Source organism: Caretta caretta, chromosome 3 (genome assembly GCF_965140235.1).
Source record: "Caretta caretta isolate rCarCar2 chromosome 3, rCarCar1.hap1, whole genome shotgun sequence".
NCBI classification, from domain to species: Eukaryota; Metazoa; Chordata; order Testudines; family Cheloniidae; genus Caretta; species Caretta caretta.
In genome coordinates this window covers 149,808,161-149,824,110 of record NC_134208.1, presented here as the reverse complement: position 1 = coordinate 149,824,110, position 15,950 = coordinate 149,808,161, and the positions used below count along the sequence as shown (strand labels likewise).

The following is a 15,950-nucleotide window of genomic DNA, read 5'->3' as shown; positions in this document are numbered from 1 at the left end:
ACTAGTAGTAAAACTAGTAGTCCCTACCTGGAAGCGGCCAGCAGCAGGTCCAGCCCATAGTGGCCATGGGGCTCTGTGTGCTGCCCCCGCCCCGAGAACCAGCTCCACACTCCCATTGGCCGGGGAGCTGCGGGTCGTGGAGCCCTTGCACCTCCACCTAGGAGCCGGACCTGCTGGCTGCTTCCGGAGTGCAGCATGGTCCGCGGTGCCAGGACGGCGGGAAGCCTGCCTCTGCACCCTGCCTGCACCGCTGACCGGGAGCCACTGGAGGTAGGCCCACGCCCTAATCCCCTGCCTCAGCCCTGAGCCCCCCCAAACCCAGATCCCCTTCCTGCACTCCAACCCCCTCATCCCCGGCCCCACCCCAGAGCCTGCACCCTCAGCCCAGAGCCCTCATCCCCTCCCGCATCCCAGCCCCGAGTCCCCCAAACCCAGAGCCCCCTCCTGCACCCCAACCTCCTGCCCCAGCCCAGAGCCCCCTCCCACACCCTGAACCCCTCATTCCTGACTCCATCCCACAGCCCTCACCCCCATACGCCAACCCTCTGCCCCAGCCCTGAGCCCCCTCCCACACCCCAAATCCCTCTGCCCCAGCTCTATTGGGTCGCAGGCATCAACAATCTTCTTCAACTGGGTTGCCAGAAAAAAAGTTTGAAAACCCTAGACCCACTTCTAGCTATCCCTGCTGTTGGTGGGGGGAAGATGTGGGTGATATTGTTCTCAGAGACAAACCATGAGGTGGGGGGGAAAGAGACTGGCCACAGTGGGAAGGTGGGAACTCCTCAGGGGGGAAGGGAGGGGGGTTTGGAAGTGGCTGCTCCTCAGGCTCCCCCTACCAGGGATGGGCCCTGCAGCATTGTAGATTTTGCCTGCACTAGTCCCTTCCTTCTGGAGATGCCCTTGGCCGAGCGTGCATTGAGTCAACACATTTGGAGGGCCCATTAGCAAGTGGTGACATCTCTGCAAGGCTGCAGGCCAGAGCCAGCAATGCTCAGTAGGCTGGAGCAGTGGTTCTCTCTTAACCGACCCCCAGGGGGGTTGCAGAACAGGTTTAAGGAGGTAGCAAGTTCAGGGTGGGCATTAAGGGGTGGCAAGCAGGGCAATTGCCCAGGGCCCAACACCACAGGGGACCTTGTGAAGCTAAATTATATGCTTCAGCCCTGGGCAGTGGGACTTGGACTTCAAACTCCTGGAGGAGTTACAGGAGTCTGGAAAGGTGGAAAAGAGGGAGGATCCGGGGCAGCCCTCCTCCAGCAGGAGAGTGTGACTCAAACCAAGCTCAGAGCCGACAGGATGCATGATTCCGAGAAACAGAGATGACCTATGCCTGATGATGGTGGGGTGGGGTGGGGTGGGGGGTGGCACAACCCCAGAACAGCTTGAGTCCTGCCCCCCCACGCAGCCCCTTCCCCCAAAAAAGCAATGCCCGCCCCTTCCTGGAAAGCAGTGGCCCCTCCCTGCAGCTCCCAGCTATTCCTCCTGCCTCTGCCTCTCCCTGCCTTGTGCAGCTCACCGGCTGAGCCACCTTGCACAGAGGGGGCCTGGCCGCACTATGTGACCAAGCAATCTCGGGGGGGGGGGCATGTGACCCTGCATGCCCTCCCATGCATTGCCTCTGCTGGGAAAGTACCATTGGCTCCAGGAGAGCCCCTCCCTACTGTTACTCACACCTTCTTGTCAACTGTTTGTAATGGTGACAGGTTTCAGAGTGGTAGCCATGTTAGTCTGTATCAGCAAAAAAAACAGAGGAGTACTTGTGGCACCTTAGAGACTAACAAATTTATTTGGGCATCTCTAAGGTGCCACAAGTACTCCTCGGTTTTTTTGTCTGTAATGGCCCACTCTCTTACCACTTCAAAAGTTACTTCTCCACCCTTGATATCTTGCTCTTAATTGATTTATCTTGTTAGACTGACTTAACACGTGGCAAAGCAACCCACGTCCTTTCATGTATTTATACCTGCTCCTGTATCTTTTACTTCATACATCTGATGAAGTGGGTTCTAGCCCACGAAAGCTTATGCCCAAATAAATTTGTTAGTCTCTAAGGTGCCACAAGGACTCCTCGGTTTTTTTTGCCTCCCTCTACGGGGTGCTACTCAGAAACCAAGTGACCAAGCCGGGGCCAGTTGGCAGTGCAGAAAGGACCCCTGGGGTGGCCTCCCACAGTCAAGGGCCATTCCCACACCCCAATCCATAGCACAGACACCGTCGCTTCTGTGTAGAACTGGGCCATGGCTTCCAGCCTGACAGATCACATTTCCATCCACAATGGTGTTCAGGAGGAAGAGGGGTATACGGGTGCAGGGGGACTCAATCCTGAAGCACTTGCATGAGAGGAAAGTGATCAGGAACAGCCAGCATGGATTCACCAAGGGAAGGTCATGCCTGACTAATCTAATCGCCTTCTATGATGAGATTACTGGTTCTGTGGATGAAGGGAAAGCAGTGGATGTATTGTTTCTTGACTTTAGCAAAGCTTTTGACACGGTCTCCCACAGTATTCTTGTCAGCAAGTTAAGGAAGTATGGGCTGGATGAATGCACTACAAGGTGGGTAGAAAGCTGGCTAGATTGTCGGGCTCAACGGGTAGTGATCAATGGCTCCATGTCTAGTTGGCAGCCGGTATCAAGTGGTGTGCCCCAAGGGTCGGTCCTGGGGCCGGTTTTGTTCAATATCTTCATAAATGATCTGGAGGATGGTGTGGATTGCACTCTCAGCAAATTTGCGGATGATACTAAACTGGGAGGAGTGGTAGATACGCTGGAGGGGAGGGATAGGATACAGAAGGACCTAGACAAATTGGAGGATTGGGCCAAAATAAATCTGATGAGGTTCAATAAGGATAAGTGCAGGGTCCTGCACTTAGGACGGAAGAACCCAATGCACAGCTACAGACTAGGGACCGAATGGCTAGGCAGCAGTTCTGCGGAAAAGGACCTAGGGGTGACAGTGGACGAGAAGCTGGATATGAGTCAGCAGTGTGCCCTTGTTGCCAAGAAGGCCAATGGCATTTTGGGATGTATAAGTAGGGGCATAGCGAGCAGATCGAGGGACGTGATCGTTCCCCTCTATTCGACATTGGTGAGGCCTCATCTGGAGTACTGTGTCCAGTTTTGGGCGCCACACTTCAAGAAGGATGTGGATAAATTGGAGAGAGTCCAGCGAAGGGCAACAAAAATGATTAGGGGTCTGGAACATATGAGTTATGAGGAGAGGCTGAGGGAGCTGGGATTGTTTAGCCTGCAGAAGAGAAGAATGAGGGGGGATTTGATAGCTGTTTTCAACTACCTGAAAGGGGGTTCCAAAGAGGATGGCTCTAGACTGTTCTCAATGGTATCAGATGACAGAACGAGGAGTAATGGTCTCAAGTTACAGTGGGGGAGGTTTAGATTGGATATTAGGAAAAACTTTTTCACTATGAGGGTGGTGAAACACTGGAATGCGTTACCTAGGGAGGTGGTAGAATCTCCTTCCTTAGAGGTTTTTAAGGTCAGGCTTGACAAAGCCCTGGCTGGGATGATTTAACTGGGAATTGGTCCTGCTTTGAGCAGGGGGTTGGACTAGATGACCTTCTGGGGTCCCTTCCAACCCTTATATTCTATGATTCTATGACTCCAGAGTGCTCAGCCATCAGTCCCTGCTGGAGACTGGATGCCAGACCAGCAGGACCACAGCTCTGTCCTGGTCGGGTTGTGTGCAACTACCCAACTCCCACTAGTGCCAGGGACACGGCTGGCCCTCCCCCCACCAGTCACCAGCTTCCCGTCCCAAAATATGGGGGTGGGCCCCACAGCCAGCCAAGCCTGGATCACCTGGGCCAAACCCCAACCTCCCTTGCTGGGACTGTGACCCATCCCCCTCTTGGGTGAATGACGGATGGGCGGAGGTGGGGAGCCCACCACAAACCAGGTAAAGGCCTGCAAAGTCCCTGCCTCCGAAGGATTTAATCAGCACCTGGGGCCTGTGGGTTTGGGCTCCCCTGAGCACCAGGCCCCAGTGCGCTGTGCCACCCCATCCAGCAAGGTCAGCTCTGACCCACCTCGCCGCTGCTCCAGAGCCTGCGCTGGGACTGCAGCCAGCGCAAGGTCCGTGGCAGCACATAGGAGCACTACTGAGCATGAGGCGGTGGGCACTGGCTGGCACACCCAAGGCCTCGCTTTGAGGACTGGCACTAGGGCCCGCGGAAGGGGAGGCCGCAGGTAAAACATCACCCCGAGGACCTGCTGGAATCCCCCTCAGAAATGCTGGCTTGTCCTCATCTCACAGGGAGCGACACTCGGGAGGACTAGCGCTGGAAACACACAAGAAGTCTCCTTGCACACGGCAGCAGAGGGACCCTGGTGGAGCAGACCCTTCCCACCCCCACTCTTCCCCAGCTCAGACAATCACCCCAAGCAACCCCCAGGACATCTCACGGCAACGGCCAAGCTGGGCTCCATTTTCTGCTGCCAGAAATCCTGCCCTGGGGCCCGTAACACTTTCCCCACAGCCTCCCTGCTGCCAGCCACGATCCTCTCCATTCCACCCCTGCCAGAGCCCCCCAGAATGGCAGGGGACCAGGCACCTAGCAGCCCAGTGCTGAGAGACACCCCACAACCCTCAGCACAAGACAGCGTGGACGGAGCCGGGCCACGAGGAGGTCTCCCTCGATCCTGGGGGTTCCTGCTGTTACCAGAAGGGAATGGATGGCATTGGCTGGGACAGCTCTTGGCAGATCCCATGCTATACTTCTGCTGGCTTCCTTGGGATGGGCAAGAGACTGGGCATTGAACACAAGGTGCATGTGGCTCCTGCCCCACAGAGCTGCCCTATGGTGGCACTGGCTGTATCTGTTCCAATGCTCATTGAGGTGGGGAGGGAGAGAATATACCCTCCCCCCGCAGCCCCAACCACCCTTCATGCCCCTGGTGCCTGCTCCTCTAACATTATGAACTCCCGCCTGCATGTCCAGTACCCCTTTCCCCAGGCAGTACCAATTCTGCTCCTCTCCCCACCCCGTGCCCCTCCTTGCCACAATATGAATCCCCTTTTTTGTCCTTGCACCTGGTGCCACTCCCACGCAGTTCCCAGTGCCAACTCCCCACCCCAGGGTCCACAGCACTAGCATCTCTGTGTGCCCAAGAACCTCACAGCGACACCATCTCGGTGTACCAGTCAAGTACCTTCCCATCCAGGAAGCCCCTGGGCTAGCTCCTCCTGTCTCTGACTGGCAGGGCAGGGCAGGGCAAGGAACACCACTAGGCACAGTCATCCGTGCTGCCTTTGTTTCCTGGCTTGTGGTTTCCCCTGCCTCGAGCCTCCTCATGCTGTGCCTGGCCCTTTCCTACCTCCCCAGCAGGCCTGTGCAGCGCTGATATGGGTGTGAGCATGCTCTAGCCATGGCAGTGCCACTCCAGGGAAAGAGCATTCCCCAACGGCAGCACCAGCCCTTCACCCACTGCACTGACAGCGCTACATGCCCCCTCCCTACTGCACATCCTCATGCCAGCAACGGCTTGCCCAAGTGACTCAGATCCCGACTGACCGTTGCCCTGCAAAACAATGGTGCCAGGCTAAGCATTGTGTGAAAAGCCCCACTTTGCTCCTGGGGTTTAGCTCCCCGTGGGTGGAGCTCTCTGATCCTCCCTTCTGGCTGATTGGCTCCAGGAACCAGATGGGAAAAAATAATTGGGGGTCATCTCTTAAGTGCCACCCACTTGTGACCCCAAAATGAGCTGCCATTCCCAGTCACGCTGCATAGATCTTTATAGACCAACCCTCCCTCTCCAACCATGTGGTGATCAGCAGTAAAGTGGTTAATGCTGACATTTCCATCATCAGCTGAGTGAACAGCCCCGCCTCACCCCCAGGGGGCAGTCACCCTCACAGAGCGATGGTTTCAGGCTGTCTGCAGACTCAGGCAGACTTCCCTGCACTAGTGACACTCTGGGAATGTTTTCATGCTTTTCTTCATCCCCAGGGGCCTAAAACTAGCAGCCTCTTTTGTAGAGTTCCTGCACCCCTGCTTCCTCTTCAAACATTTATAGCTCCTCCCAGCTCTGCAGCAGCCCCCTGTGGATAAGCTGAGCCTTGCCCAGAAGGCACAGCCACAGCATAGGTTATTATTAGCCTTGTTATTCAGTGTATTTTGGAAGGCCCTGATGGCTGCTGTGCTCACAAAGGAGGTAACCAGAAGCTGATGCTGGAGTCCTCCTGAGTGCAGAGGAAGTGAAGAGCATTTCAGACACATGGGGAACCAGTCTGGATGCCAGCTGAGCAGGAGCAGACAGAGGTCTCCCTGCAGGCTGGTGCTGATGGAGCCAATGCGTCCCCTGGGTGGGTATATAGGGTGCACATTTCTGGATGATGCTTCAGAGAGGCACAAGCCAACTGTTGTCCAGGGAGTGCCCAAAGCCATCTCTGTACCTGGCAGGCCCCCTCCAGCAGCATCCATCTTTTTGATGCCATGGGGCAATTCTGGCTCCACTGACTCCTGGAAAATAGGCCCCCAGAAACACACTGCTACCTGAAATACTCCTTCAGCCACACAGCTTGCTCCCCAGCCCAGCTATAGCAATAGGTTTCCCCATCCCTCCATGCAGTGCCTTCTCCTCAGTGTAACAAGTCAGTGATGCCAGGGCTGACTCTCACCCTGGGAATCCCTGAGCTCCCTTTCAAAGTCCTCCCCTGGCGTCACTCCCTTCCCCAAGCCCTGCACGGTGCCAAGCATCTGAGCAGTCAGGAGCTCCGGAGCAACGCATGACTAGGACAGCTTGCTACCCCCCTCAGAACTGGCGACCTCGGCTGTTCCATCGTACGCTGGCAGCACAGGGAGGTTTTCAAGGGGAAGCACAACTGCCCTGTTTGTTTGGTTTGGAAGACGCCTTCCCTGTTCCTTCCGACACAAACCAACTGGCCCTTCCAGTCCCCAAAGGCCTCCCTCCAGCAGCTAAACAAACCCTACACCAGGAGTGGAGGATTAGCCATTGGGCCAATGGGGCCTGTGCCCAAGGGCCTTGGAAAAAAGGGTGCTCCCAGTGCTCCTGCTGGGGAGCGGGATCAGGCTTGGAATACTGAGGGAGCGGGAGCGGGCACAAGGGCTTGCTGGAGCACTGGGTGGGCAGAGCAGGGCAAGCCCCCAGGCCACAGCCTCATTTCCCTGGCAGGAGCGCGGGGTGACTACAGGCGGAAGGCGTGGAGTAGGGAGGGGCCCCAACTTGCCCCCCCCCCAACCCATATCCGTTCCTGTACATCAGTTCTGTCTTCACTCAGCCTCCAGCGACATCATGCCCAGACTGAGCCCTACTAGCTGGTGGCTGCAACCATTATTGATCAGGGAAGGAGCACTGGACTCCTGGGTTCAAATCCCAGCTCTGCCACTGACTCACTGTGCACCCACAGGCAGGCGATTGGGTTTCCCCGGCTGCACAGTAGGGTTTGTCTCACCAATTCCCCCTCCACCTTTGTGTTGGGACTTGGCTTCTCCAGTCTCCCTGCACCAGGGGAGACTGGCCCCCAGCTAGACCTTGGATCACCAACAGTTCCTACCAGTCAGGTTGCCACCATCCCAGCCACCACTCTGGGGACAGCTCTTTCAGATGTGCCAATCCCCTCAGGTGGGAACAGAACTCAAAGCTTTGCAGAACAGTTCACTGGGATCCCCAGTGTGACGCTGACACCCAACAGCAGGGTGACCCAGCAGGCAGACCCTTATTCAAGTGCACAGGAGGAGTTCAGCTCTGTACAGAACCCAGGTGACTGTTCCGGGGGGAAGTCCAGGTCCCTTTGTTTTCGGCCTGTGATCACAGGGGCGCCCCTATACACACAGTTGAGGGTCCAGCTGTTCCCACCACTGCTGGTCCCCAGGCATTTGAGGGAGGCTCCTTGCGGAGCTGACCAGGTCAGCCAGAACTGAAGCCGTTGGGCTTAGAGGGTGCTGCCCACCAGGTGCGGAGTGGATGCAGGCCTCATTTCCTGCAACAGCCTCCCACGGCTGGCTGGAGGTGGGTAGCACTTGATGCAGTAGAGCACGTACTAAGTATCTAGGACAGGCCTGCCTCCATGTCAACCCGAGAGATTTGCATCAAGGGCCTGCTGCAACACAACAAACACCCTGCTTACCAACCCTGCCTGAGCTGGGAGGGCACCAAGTCTCTGCAGTAATGACATCCAATGGAGAAGGGGGTAACTCCAGGGACTAGAAAGTTAAAGGAAACAGGACAAGCAGTCCCAGGGCTGGATTTACTGCTGTGTGTGGCCGAGCCCTCCTCACTCCATGAGGAATCCAGCACCCAGGGATGGCTGCTCAGACAGCACAGAAGAGCCCAGGAACTGTGTCTAATTCAAACCAGGCCTGGACGCACCTGGCCACCACACCCAGCAAAACATAAAAAGAGTTACCAAGGCTTGCATGGCACGTTCTCTCCAACCAGCCCAAGGAATGCCACACCCCAATCCCAAACTACATATAATACATACTTGGTCACCCAGCACCAAAGTGCAGCCACTTCTGGGGTGGAACACACCAGACAGCAACACTACACACAAGAGCTCAAGGCAGGCACCCACATGAAACAACAGGACTAATGGAAGGCACAGTGCAGTTACCCAGGCTGGGATCTGGCCAGGCCAAGGGAGTTCACATCAGTTCCATGGAAACACGCCCTGGGATCTTTAGTAACCACAAAGCCGCCAGGGCCAGTCTTACACCTCAGCTGAGCAAATGGAAAGACGCTGTCTTGAGAGGTGCTTGAGCTGCGGGAGATTGTTCCAAAGGGTGCTGGGCCCAGTACAGAGCCTTGGAGCAGGAAAGCTATTTCCTGCAAACAGCTGGGAATGGGAGCCAAGAAGCAAACAGACCGCAATAGCCTCCCTCACGCATAGCCCCCACCCCGATCAACTGTAGACCCCAAGCTCCACAGGGACCATGGGCTGCAGTCTCCTCTATTGAGGCACTCACAGGGCCCCCACTGCTGCAACATATCTGCTGCCAGAGCCAGGGAGCTCATTTCTCAGCAACCTCTCCCTTCAGAATGGCAGGATCCTCCCCAGGTCGGCCTGTCCCGCCCCCACCGAGAGGCTCCTCTCCAGACAGGGTGCATTGGGGAACTGCAGTACTGCCAGTTAGGAAGCGTGGGTGAGGGGTGGAAGAAAGCCGCCTAGGATTTCCCCTAGGCTGGCACTCCCAGCAGGGCAGCCCTGCAATGCACAGGGCGGGCGCTCCCAGGGCATCGCTGTGCAGCACTGGGGAAAGGCTGGGGGGCGGAGGAGGGGGCAACTCCAGAGCTGGAACAACGATCCGGTTAACAAGCCACCCCCAGCCCAGGACCCAAGACAGGTCTGAGGCTGAACACCCATATCCTCTGCAGTCCCTGCCTGGCTCACAGCCACTGGGTGCAACACAGCAGCTGGCTTCAGCCCAGAGCAGCTTCCCCTTGCACATGCCATAGACACTCGCAGGGCGGGGGGCAAAGAGAAAATGCCACTGCTGCCCTCCCAGGTGCAAAAGGGGGGGTCCCCTTCCCCCCACTCGTGCTGAGGGAGGGGACCCCCAGGCCTGGAGCACAGACTTCTAGCCAGAACCCTGCGAGCCCCTCCCCATCTTCAGAGCTCTAGGGGGAGAGACCTGTGCCATAGGCGGGTGCCACCGCCCTGACCCACCTGATCATTTCCCTGAAGCAGCTGCCACAGCCAAGAGGAGCGAGTGCCCAAGCCAGGGAGGGTCCCTGCCACCAGCCCCTCCCTCCCAGGCAGGCCCTGAAATTAGCAGCCTCTAGAGCTGAGCTGTTAATCGGCTCCCAGCATGGCCGGAGGGGCTGAGAAGAGCAGAGAGACTTACTGTGTGGGCTGCTCTCGGGGGGGCCCTTCCCTCTCTTCTCCTGCCCTGGCCCCGCGCGGGTACTGGGAGCCTCCCTCGCCCCGGCTCGCTGCAGCAGAGGCGCTAGCTCGGCTGCTGGCTCTGCACAGAGGAAAGGTGGGGTTTGGCCTGGTGGCAGGATGTGCGGAGCATGCAGCTTAGATTGAGGGGGGGGGGGGGGCGGGCGGTACGGGCAGAGAAATTAAAGGCACAGCAGCTGCTGTCTGACTCCCTGCCCTGGAGCTGCTCCCTGGAGAAGCCCAGGCCTCCCCTTCCCCGCCCCACTTCAGGATTTCCCCCCCGACTGGTGTTTGCCCAGCCCTGTGTGCCAGGCTGCAGATCCTGCACCGCCTTTCGGCTGCGTCAGGGCACGTTACAAGGGGTGAGGAGACTGCACGAAAAGCCTCAGCTCTCTGAGACGCCTGCCAAAGGGATCCTCACTCCAAAAGCAAGGCGCCTGCACCAGTGATGGATCCAGAGGGGCTGGCCCTGGGGTCAGCAGAAGACTCCGAGCCTGGCTCCCACCACGGGCTGAAGCAGAGGCTCCGACCGTCCTGGATCCAAACGCAGAGGATCTAACCCCTGAGTGAAGGAGAACCTCCATTAATAGTATAGAGTCTATGACACACACTTGAGTAGTTCTGATTCCATCTAGAAGAGGGCATACAAAACACTGCCCAGCTTTCCTAGCCTGCATGCCAACCACACGCACTTTGCAGACATTAATTAACCTCATACCCTCCCCACATTAGAGTGCTCAGGATCATCCTCCCATGTTCCAGATGGGGAAACTGAGGCAGGTGACAAACATCCATAGTAGCATCAGAAATATAAGCCTAGCCTTCCTGGCTCCCACTCACATGTGCAGGCCACTGGAATTTGCTGCCCTTTTCCTTCCCGATGAGGAGGTCTCTCTCACCACCATCACTTATGCCTCTTACAGCCAGGCTGTGTGTTTCGCTCATTCTCCAATGGCAGGCCACTCCTCTCACACAGCCTGGGACGTCCCGGGGCTGGACCTTGCTTCCCCACAACCAAGAGCCAACTGGATCCTTCCCAGCTGTTCACAGGACAACTCCAGCAGCTCCAGGCACTTTTCTGACAACTGCCCTGGACCTGCTGCATGAAGGGCAGTGATCACTGGGAAGGGCATTGCCCATGTCTCCAGGGTCAGAGGATCCCCCACCTCAGATAGCAGCCCACCCACAGCGCTTAATGCCCCTCAACGGGACCAGATCCCCTGCAGGGCAGACTAGGAGTTAATGCACTGAAATGAAATACCTGATAGCCTTTGTAGTAAGATGGGGCCCTGAAACATAAATCCTTATATCAGAGGCCCGGTATGAGGCCTAAAGCCTGAACTAAAGTAATGGTCAAGACTTTGCTAACATAAAGCAAAGTGAAGCTGTGAGCAAGAGGCAGGCCCTGCTCACAGAAGCTGGCAAGGAAAGGACTGACGTTGCAAAAAATATATATATATCTAAAAGGTACTGGACCACTAGCTATCAGAACACTCAGATACTTGCACATTCCACACGCATAACAAGCAACAGGCTGATGCATCCCAAAGATGGTCAAAAGAGTAATATGATGGATAGAGTTGTTTTGTTCAAACCAACATGGAGAAGGAGAGAGGCGGCACCTGGCTACCTAAAGGGGTTGTACCTTGTTACGTAGAGGGGTTGCACCTCAATACGTCAGGAGTGATGTGTAACTTGTTTGTACCTGTGTATAAGAATGCATCCCTGGGGCGGTCTCTCTGTCCGGCCTAGGGGCAGTGGAGTGTCCCACCACTGACTGATCTGTGTCCATTGTCAGGGAGCATATATGTACTAGCAGAACTGTAGACATCTGATCCGGGGAGCTAGAGACTGTTTCATTTGATAATAAACCTGGCCGGGTGCCTTCGTACCTTATCGGAGTCTGTGGTCATTGGGGCTTCTCTCGGGGTCTCCTGTGTCAGCTATCTGCGCAGAGCCAGGGCAGCGCACAGAGGGAACACGCACGCAGCCGACTGTTATCAACATTGGATAGAGCGGAGCACTACACTGGCGGTGTCTGACAACAGCCTCTCCCTCAAGACACCTCTGAAAGGATGGACAAGGCACGGTGTCGTTCCCCTCACCCCTGGTAATACAGCCTGTGGGAGGGAAGGATGTGCTGCACACAGGGGCCTGGAGGTGTGTGTGTCATTGCACACATGGGGGTCTGTACAATGAGTTTGGCTATACAAGTGTATGCTGTATGTATAGCTTTACAGGAACATATGGGTATACAGGTGAGTGCAAGGGACTGCACGTCAGTATTGTGCCATGAGCAGGCAAACAAGCACGGAGGGGGAGGGGGAGGCCTTTACACATGCAGGGCAAAAGTGCTGAGTGAGCGTGTAGGACACTGCATGGCACTGTCTGCGCAGGGCAAATTTATGGACTGGAGGGGTGGGGGGTGGAAGGGCGCCTGCACCTGCCCTGGACCTGCTGCATGAAGGGCAGTGATCCAGCCAGCATCCCCTCCCTGGAGCACTGGGAAGGGCATTGCACAACAAGGGGGTGTTGTGCGTGCTGCACTGTGTGACCGTGCAGCGAACATGGCTGGGTGAGTCCTGGCAAAAAAAGCTCTGGCTCAGTGTCTGCTTTAAGCTCACCTGAGCCTCCTGTTTGTTTATTTTTCCAAGGCGCAGGAGAGGCAGGAGCAGGTTTCCCCTGGAGGACAGGTTTGCCTTGGTGGTTTGACTAGAGCATAATCCTGTGGCTGACAGGCTAAAGCAGGCAGTGATGGCCAGGTACTAATTAGAACTAGCTGCAGGAAGGAAAATGCCCCAGGGGCTATGTGTGAGAGAGAGTTAAGAACGGGAAGATACAGCCCTGCTGTAAAGGAGTCCCAACCCCAGTGACATTGCATACTTAGAGCAGGTTAGGTTTGGCTGAGGATCTTTGCTTTCACCCCTTCCAGCCTCAGCCTACTTCCACTGAAGTCAGTGGGAGATTTTGCGATTAGCTCCAAGGGAGCAGGATTGGGGTCACAGCCCCTAAGAATCCCCAGCCAGATGGCTGCATTAATAGAACAGCCTGCTGGGACCCCTTCTGTTCTAGGTGTCACCCACTGGTCCAGGACTAGCTCCAAAATACCCAGCAGCCTTTTGTGGGATTCACAAGAAGCTAGGAACCAGAGAACAAGGGCCTTTGCCCCGTGGACTGGGTCAAACAGACAAAGCTAGGAAAGAACAAGGCAAGCTGAATGGAGCTGCAGAACCACTCCCGGTTCTGCTGGAGGCAGTGCTGCCAGGTCTGAGGGAAGAGCCACCGGCCTACCCTTTCAGCCCTTTTTACTAGCCAGGGGACAGACATGGAGTAGCTCAGCTGCAGAGACAGCAGGCACGGCCCAGATGGCGCGAGATGAGTTACTGAGCCCTTGTAGGAGGGAGGCAGGGGTGTTGGGACCTCTGACCCTGAGAAGAGACGCAAAGGCAGCCTTCGAGAACTGTGCATTTATTGCATGTGTCGGGCAGCCTCTGGGTGGGTGGAGCTGCTCAGTGAGCCCATCAAGGCCCCAGGCATGGTGAGGAGCTCAAAGGCACCCCAGGAGCTGGGCGATGGGCTCATTCATTCTGTTTCCAGTATGGAAAAGCGCTTCCCAAGTTTCAGGGTTTGCTGAATTGTCCATTAGCTCTAGGCCCTGCCTCATCTCAGACCAGGAGGTAGGAGCAACAAGGGCTCCAATGGGGGACACAAGGGGACCATTTCAAGTAGGAACAAGCAGTGAGTAGGGGGTATAGTCAGTGACTTACGGGGGATGCTGGAGAAATCTACACCCCTTGCCCCCAGTCTCCCTGCCCCTCTGGGGCTGCCCTGTCAACTCCTTTCTGGGGCTAGTGTTTCCCCTGTTAATCTACAGCTACTAGGGACCTTGCTTTGAGCTCCCTGCCTTGGGTATCCCCCTGGGCCACAAACCCTCCTTCCCAGAGGAGCTGCTCCGGCTCCTGCTGAAGTCAATGACAGTCTGGGCACTAATTCTAGAGGAGCAGGAACGGGCCCAGCACCTCAGTGGAGAGGTGCAGCTGGTGAGCAGGCCTGCCCTGGCAGAAGGGTGCCTCATGACCCAAGCAGAGAGAGAATGGCCCCTGTTCCTTTAAGAGCCTTTAAGAGCCCAGCCCTCTCCTCCTCTTATTCTAGTGACACTCAGCTGCTTTTTCTCCAGAGCCATAGCCCTCTGTGTGAGTCAGGCCTCAGCTACGCCTGGCTGGCGCCACACCCAGAGCAGGGCCTGGATCCCTCCTGCCCTGGAGGGACATTTGCCAGGAGTGGCTGAGTCCTGCCCAGGCTGCTTGGCTAGAGCAAAGCAGCCAGGCAGCCCCCAGCAAAGGGGGGCCAGGACCCTTCCATCTGCCATTGACATAGCTAGAGCAAGCCACCCCGTGATTGCTCCGTGAGCACCCTCTGCTGCCAGGAGCTGGCATTGCTGAACCCAGCCCTCCTCGGGGCCTGCCAAGGAGCCTTGGCTCGTGCCCCATGTGTGACTGTCCCTGCCCCAGGAGTCCAGGGCTGCCCAAGCGTATTCACAGCATGGGCCATATGTCGATAGAAAAATGTTTTGTGGGCCCCTCCACCCCATTTGTGCTCATGCCCTGCCAGTCACCATCACCCAGGATGCAGCTCCCTTCCAACCTCTGCATTGCATCCCTGGAGTCACTAAGCTCCCTAGGATATGTGCCATCAAGAAAGGGCTGCTGCTCTTTAATGGTCTATTATGCAATCGGGGTTCTGAAAACAAACCTTACCCTGCTTCTCTTTGCTCTTCATTTCCTCCCCCTACATCTGTGCTGGCCCCCCTCTCCCTGGCATGTGCCTCTCTGGGGCTTGGCTCCCTTCTCTCCTACTCACCTGAAAGGGCTGCCCCGCCAGACTCCTCTTCTCCACGCCATGCAGCCCAGCTGCATCACCCTCTTCTCCCCTGCACAGTGCTCTCCTCCTGGTGGCTCTGGTCCCTGGGAGGGGCACCTCTTTCCTGGGTAGCAGCAGGCCCTGAAGAGGCAGCCAGACTGGCTCCTTGTTCTTTCCATCTGCTTTGACATGGTTTCCTTTGCAATGAAGAGTCTGGAGATCGGTAGAACCAGCTGGAGACAAGGAGGTGCTAGCCCCCAAGTGACCTGACAGCTCTGTACAAAGCAGAGGCTGGGACCCGCTGCTGTAAAAGAGCGATAATCTGTCCCGGGCACAGAGAGGGAACTACAGCTCACCCAGACACAGTGGGACCCCCACACCAGCTGATTTCTCCGCTGAACACACTATTGCTTTGCTGCAGCACCTCAGGCTCCCAACCGCTTTAGCCATGAGGGGCTGCTCCCCGGGCATTGGCAGCGCTTTGAACTGGTGATGTGGTCTGGAAGTGCCAAGAGTTGCCAGTGGGAGCATGCAGCCGTGGGCCTGGGGGTCCTTTGGGCAGCGCAGGGAGGGGAAGTGTCAGGGGATTCAGCGAGGTGAAACTGAAGAGCGGAGGGGATGGGTGGGGGTTGGTGTATGATTCAAATATTCCTAGAGATAAGGAAGCTTCAGCTGGGCCCTGCCTGCCAGGTGGGACTGTGTGGTGGGTTGCAAGAAGACCCACTCCCCCTTGCCAGACACCTGGCATGTGCATGCAGAAGCTGGGCCAGGTGCTGTCAAGCCTAAGGGGCAGCACAGACACTGGGCAGGGGGCTGAGGGAGCACAGAAAAGCAACAATAGCCACCCTTTCTCTATAGCCAGAGAGGGGACACTGGGCTGCTGAGAGCACACACACAGAGTGGGTAACACAGACACCAGCCATGCACACCACATTCCCCAGAGGCCTCAGTTCCCTTCTGTCTCCCTACAAGAAAGGGTGAGATATTGGAGCCAGCCCGTAGATAGCAGGGGAGGCCTAGGAGCTGAGGCTGGGAGGTGCCCCCACACCACTGGTTATTGGACTGTTACCCCACCAGCAAGCCCCCCCTAAACCCACTGCTCAGGCAGAAAGCGAGGACCCCCTTCCACACGTGGCTGCCAAGGGGCTCTCGCTTCAGGCCCCACCTTGGGGCTGCTGAACCTTACAAGGACTGCTTCCAGCCTCTGCCACCGGGGGGGGAGGAGGGGCAAA

The 15,950-nt window shown here is 56.7% G+C and overlaps 1 protein-coding gene across 2 annotated transcripts in view; it reads right to left on the bottom strand.

The window, feature by feature from the left end:
* CAPN11 (calpain 11) overlaps window positions 1-9,975 on the bottom strand; it is a 30,902-nt gene extending 20,927 nt beyond the window's left edge. The window contains exon 1 of one of the 2 annotated variants that reach the window (XM_048843532.2): window positions 9,821-9,975. The gene's annotated coding sequence lies outside the window, so the exon portion shown is untranslated. Of the gene's footprint in view, window positions 1-9,642; window positions 9,767-9,820 lie in introns of those variants that run through there. The other variant, XM_048843533.2, reaches the window with a different exon arrangement.
* Between the last annotated feature and the right edge of the window lie 5,975 nt (window positions 9,976-15,950).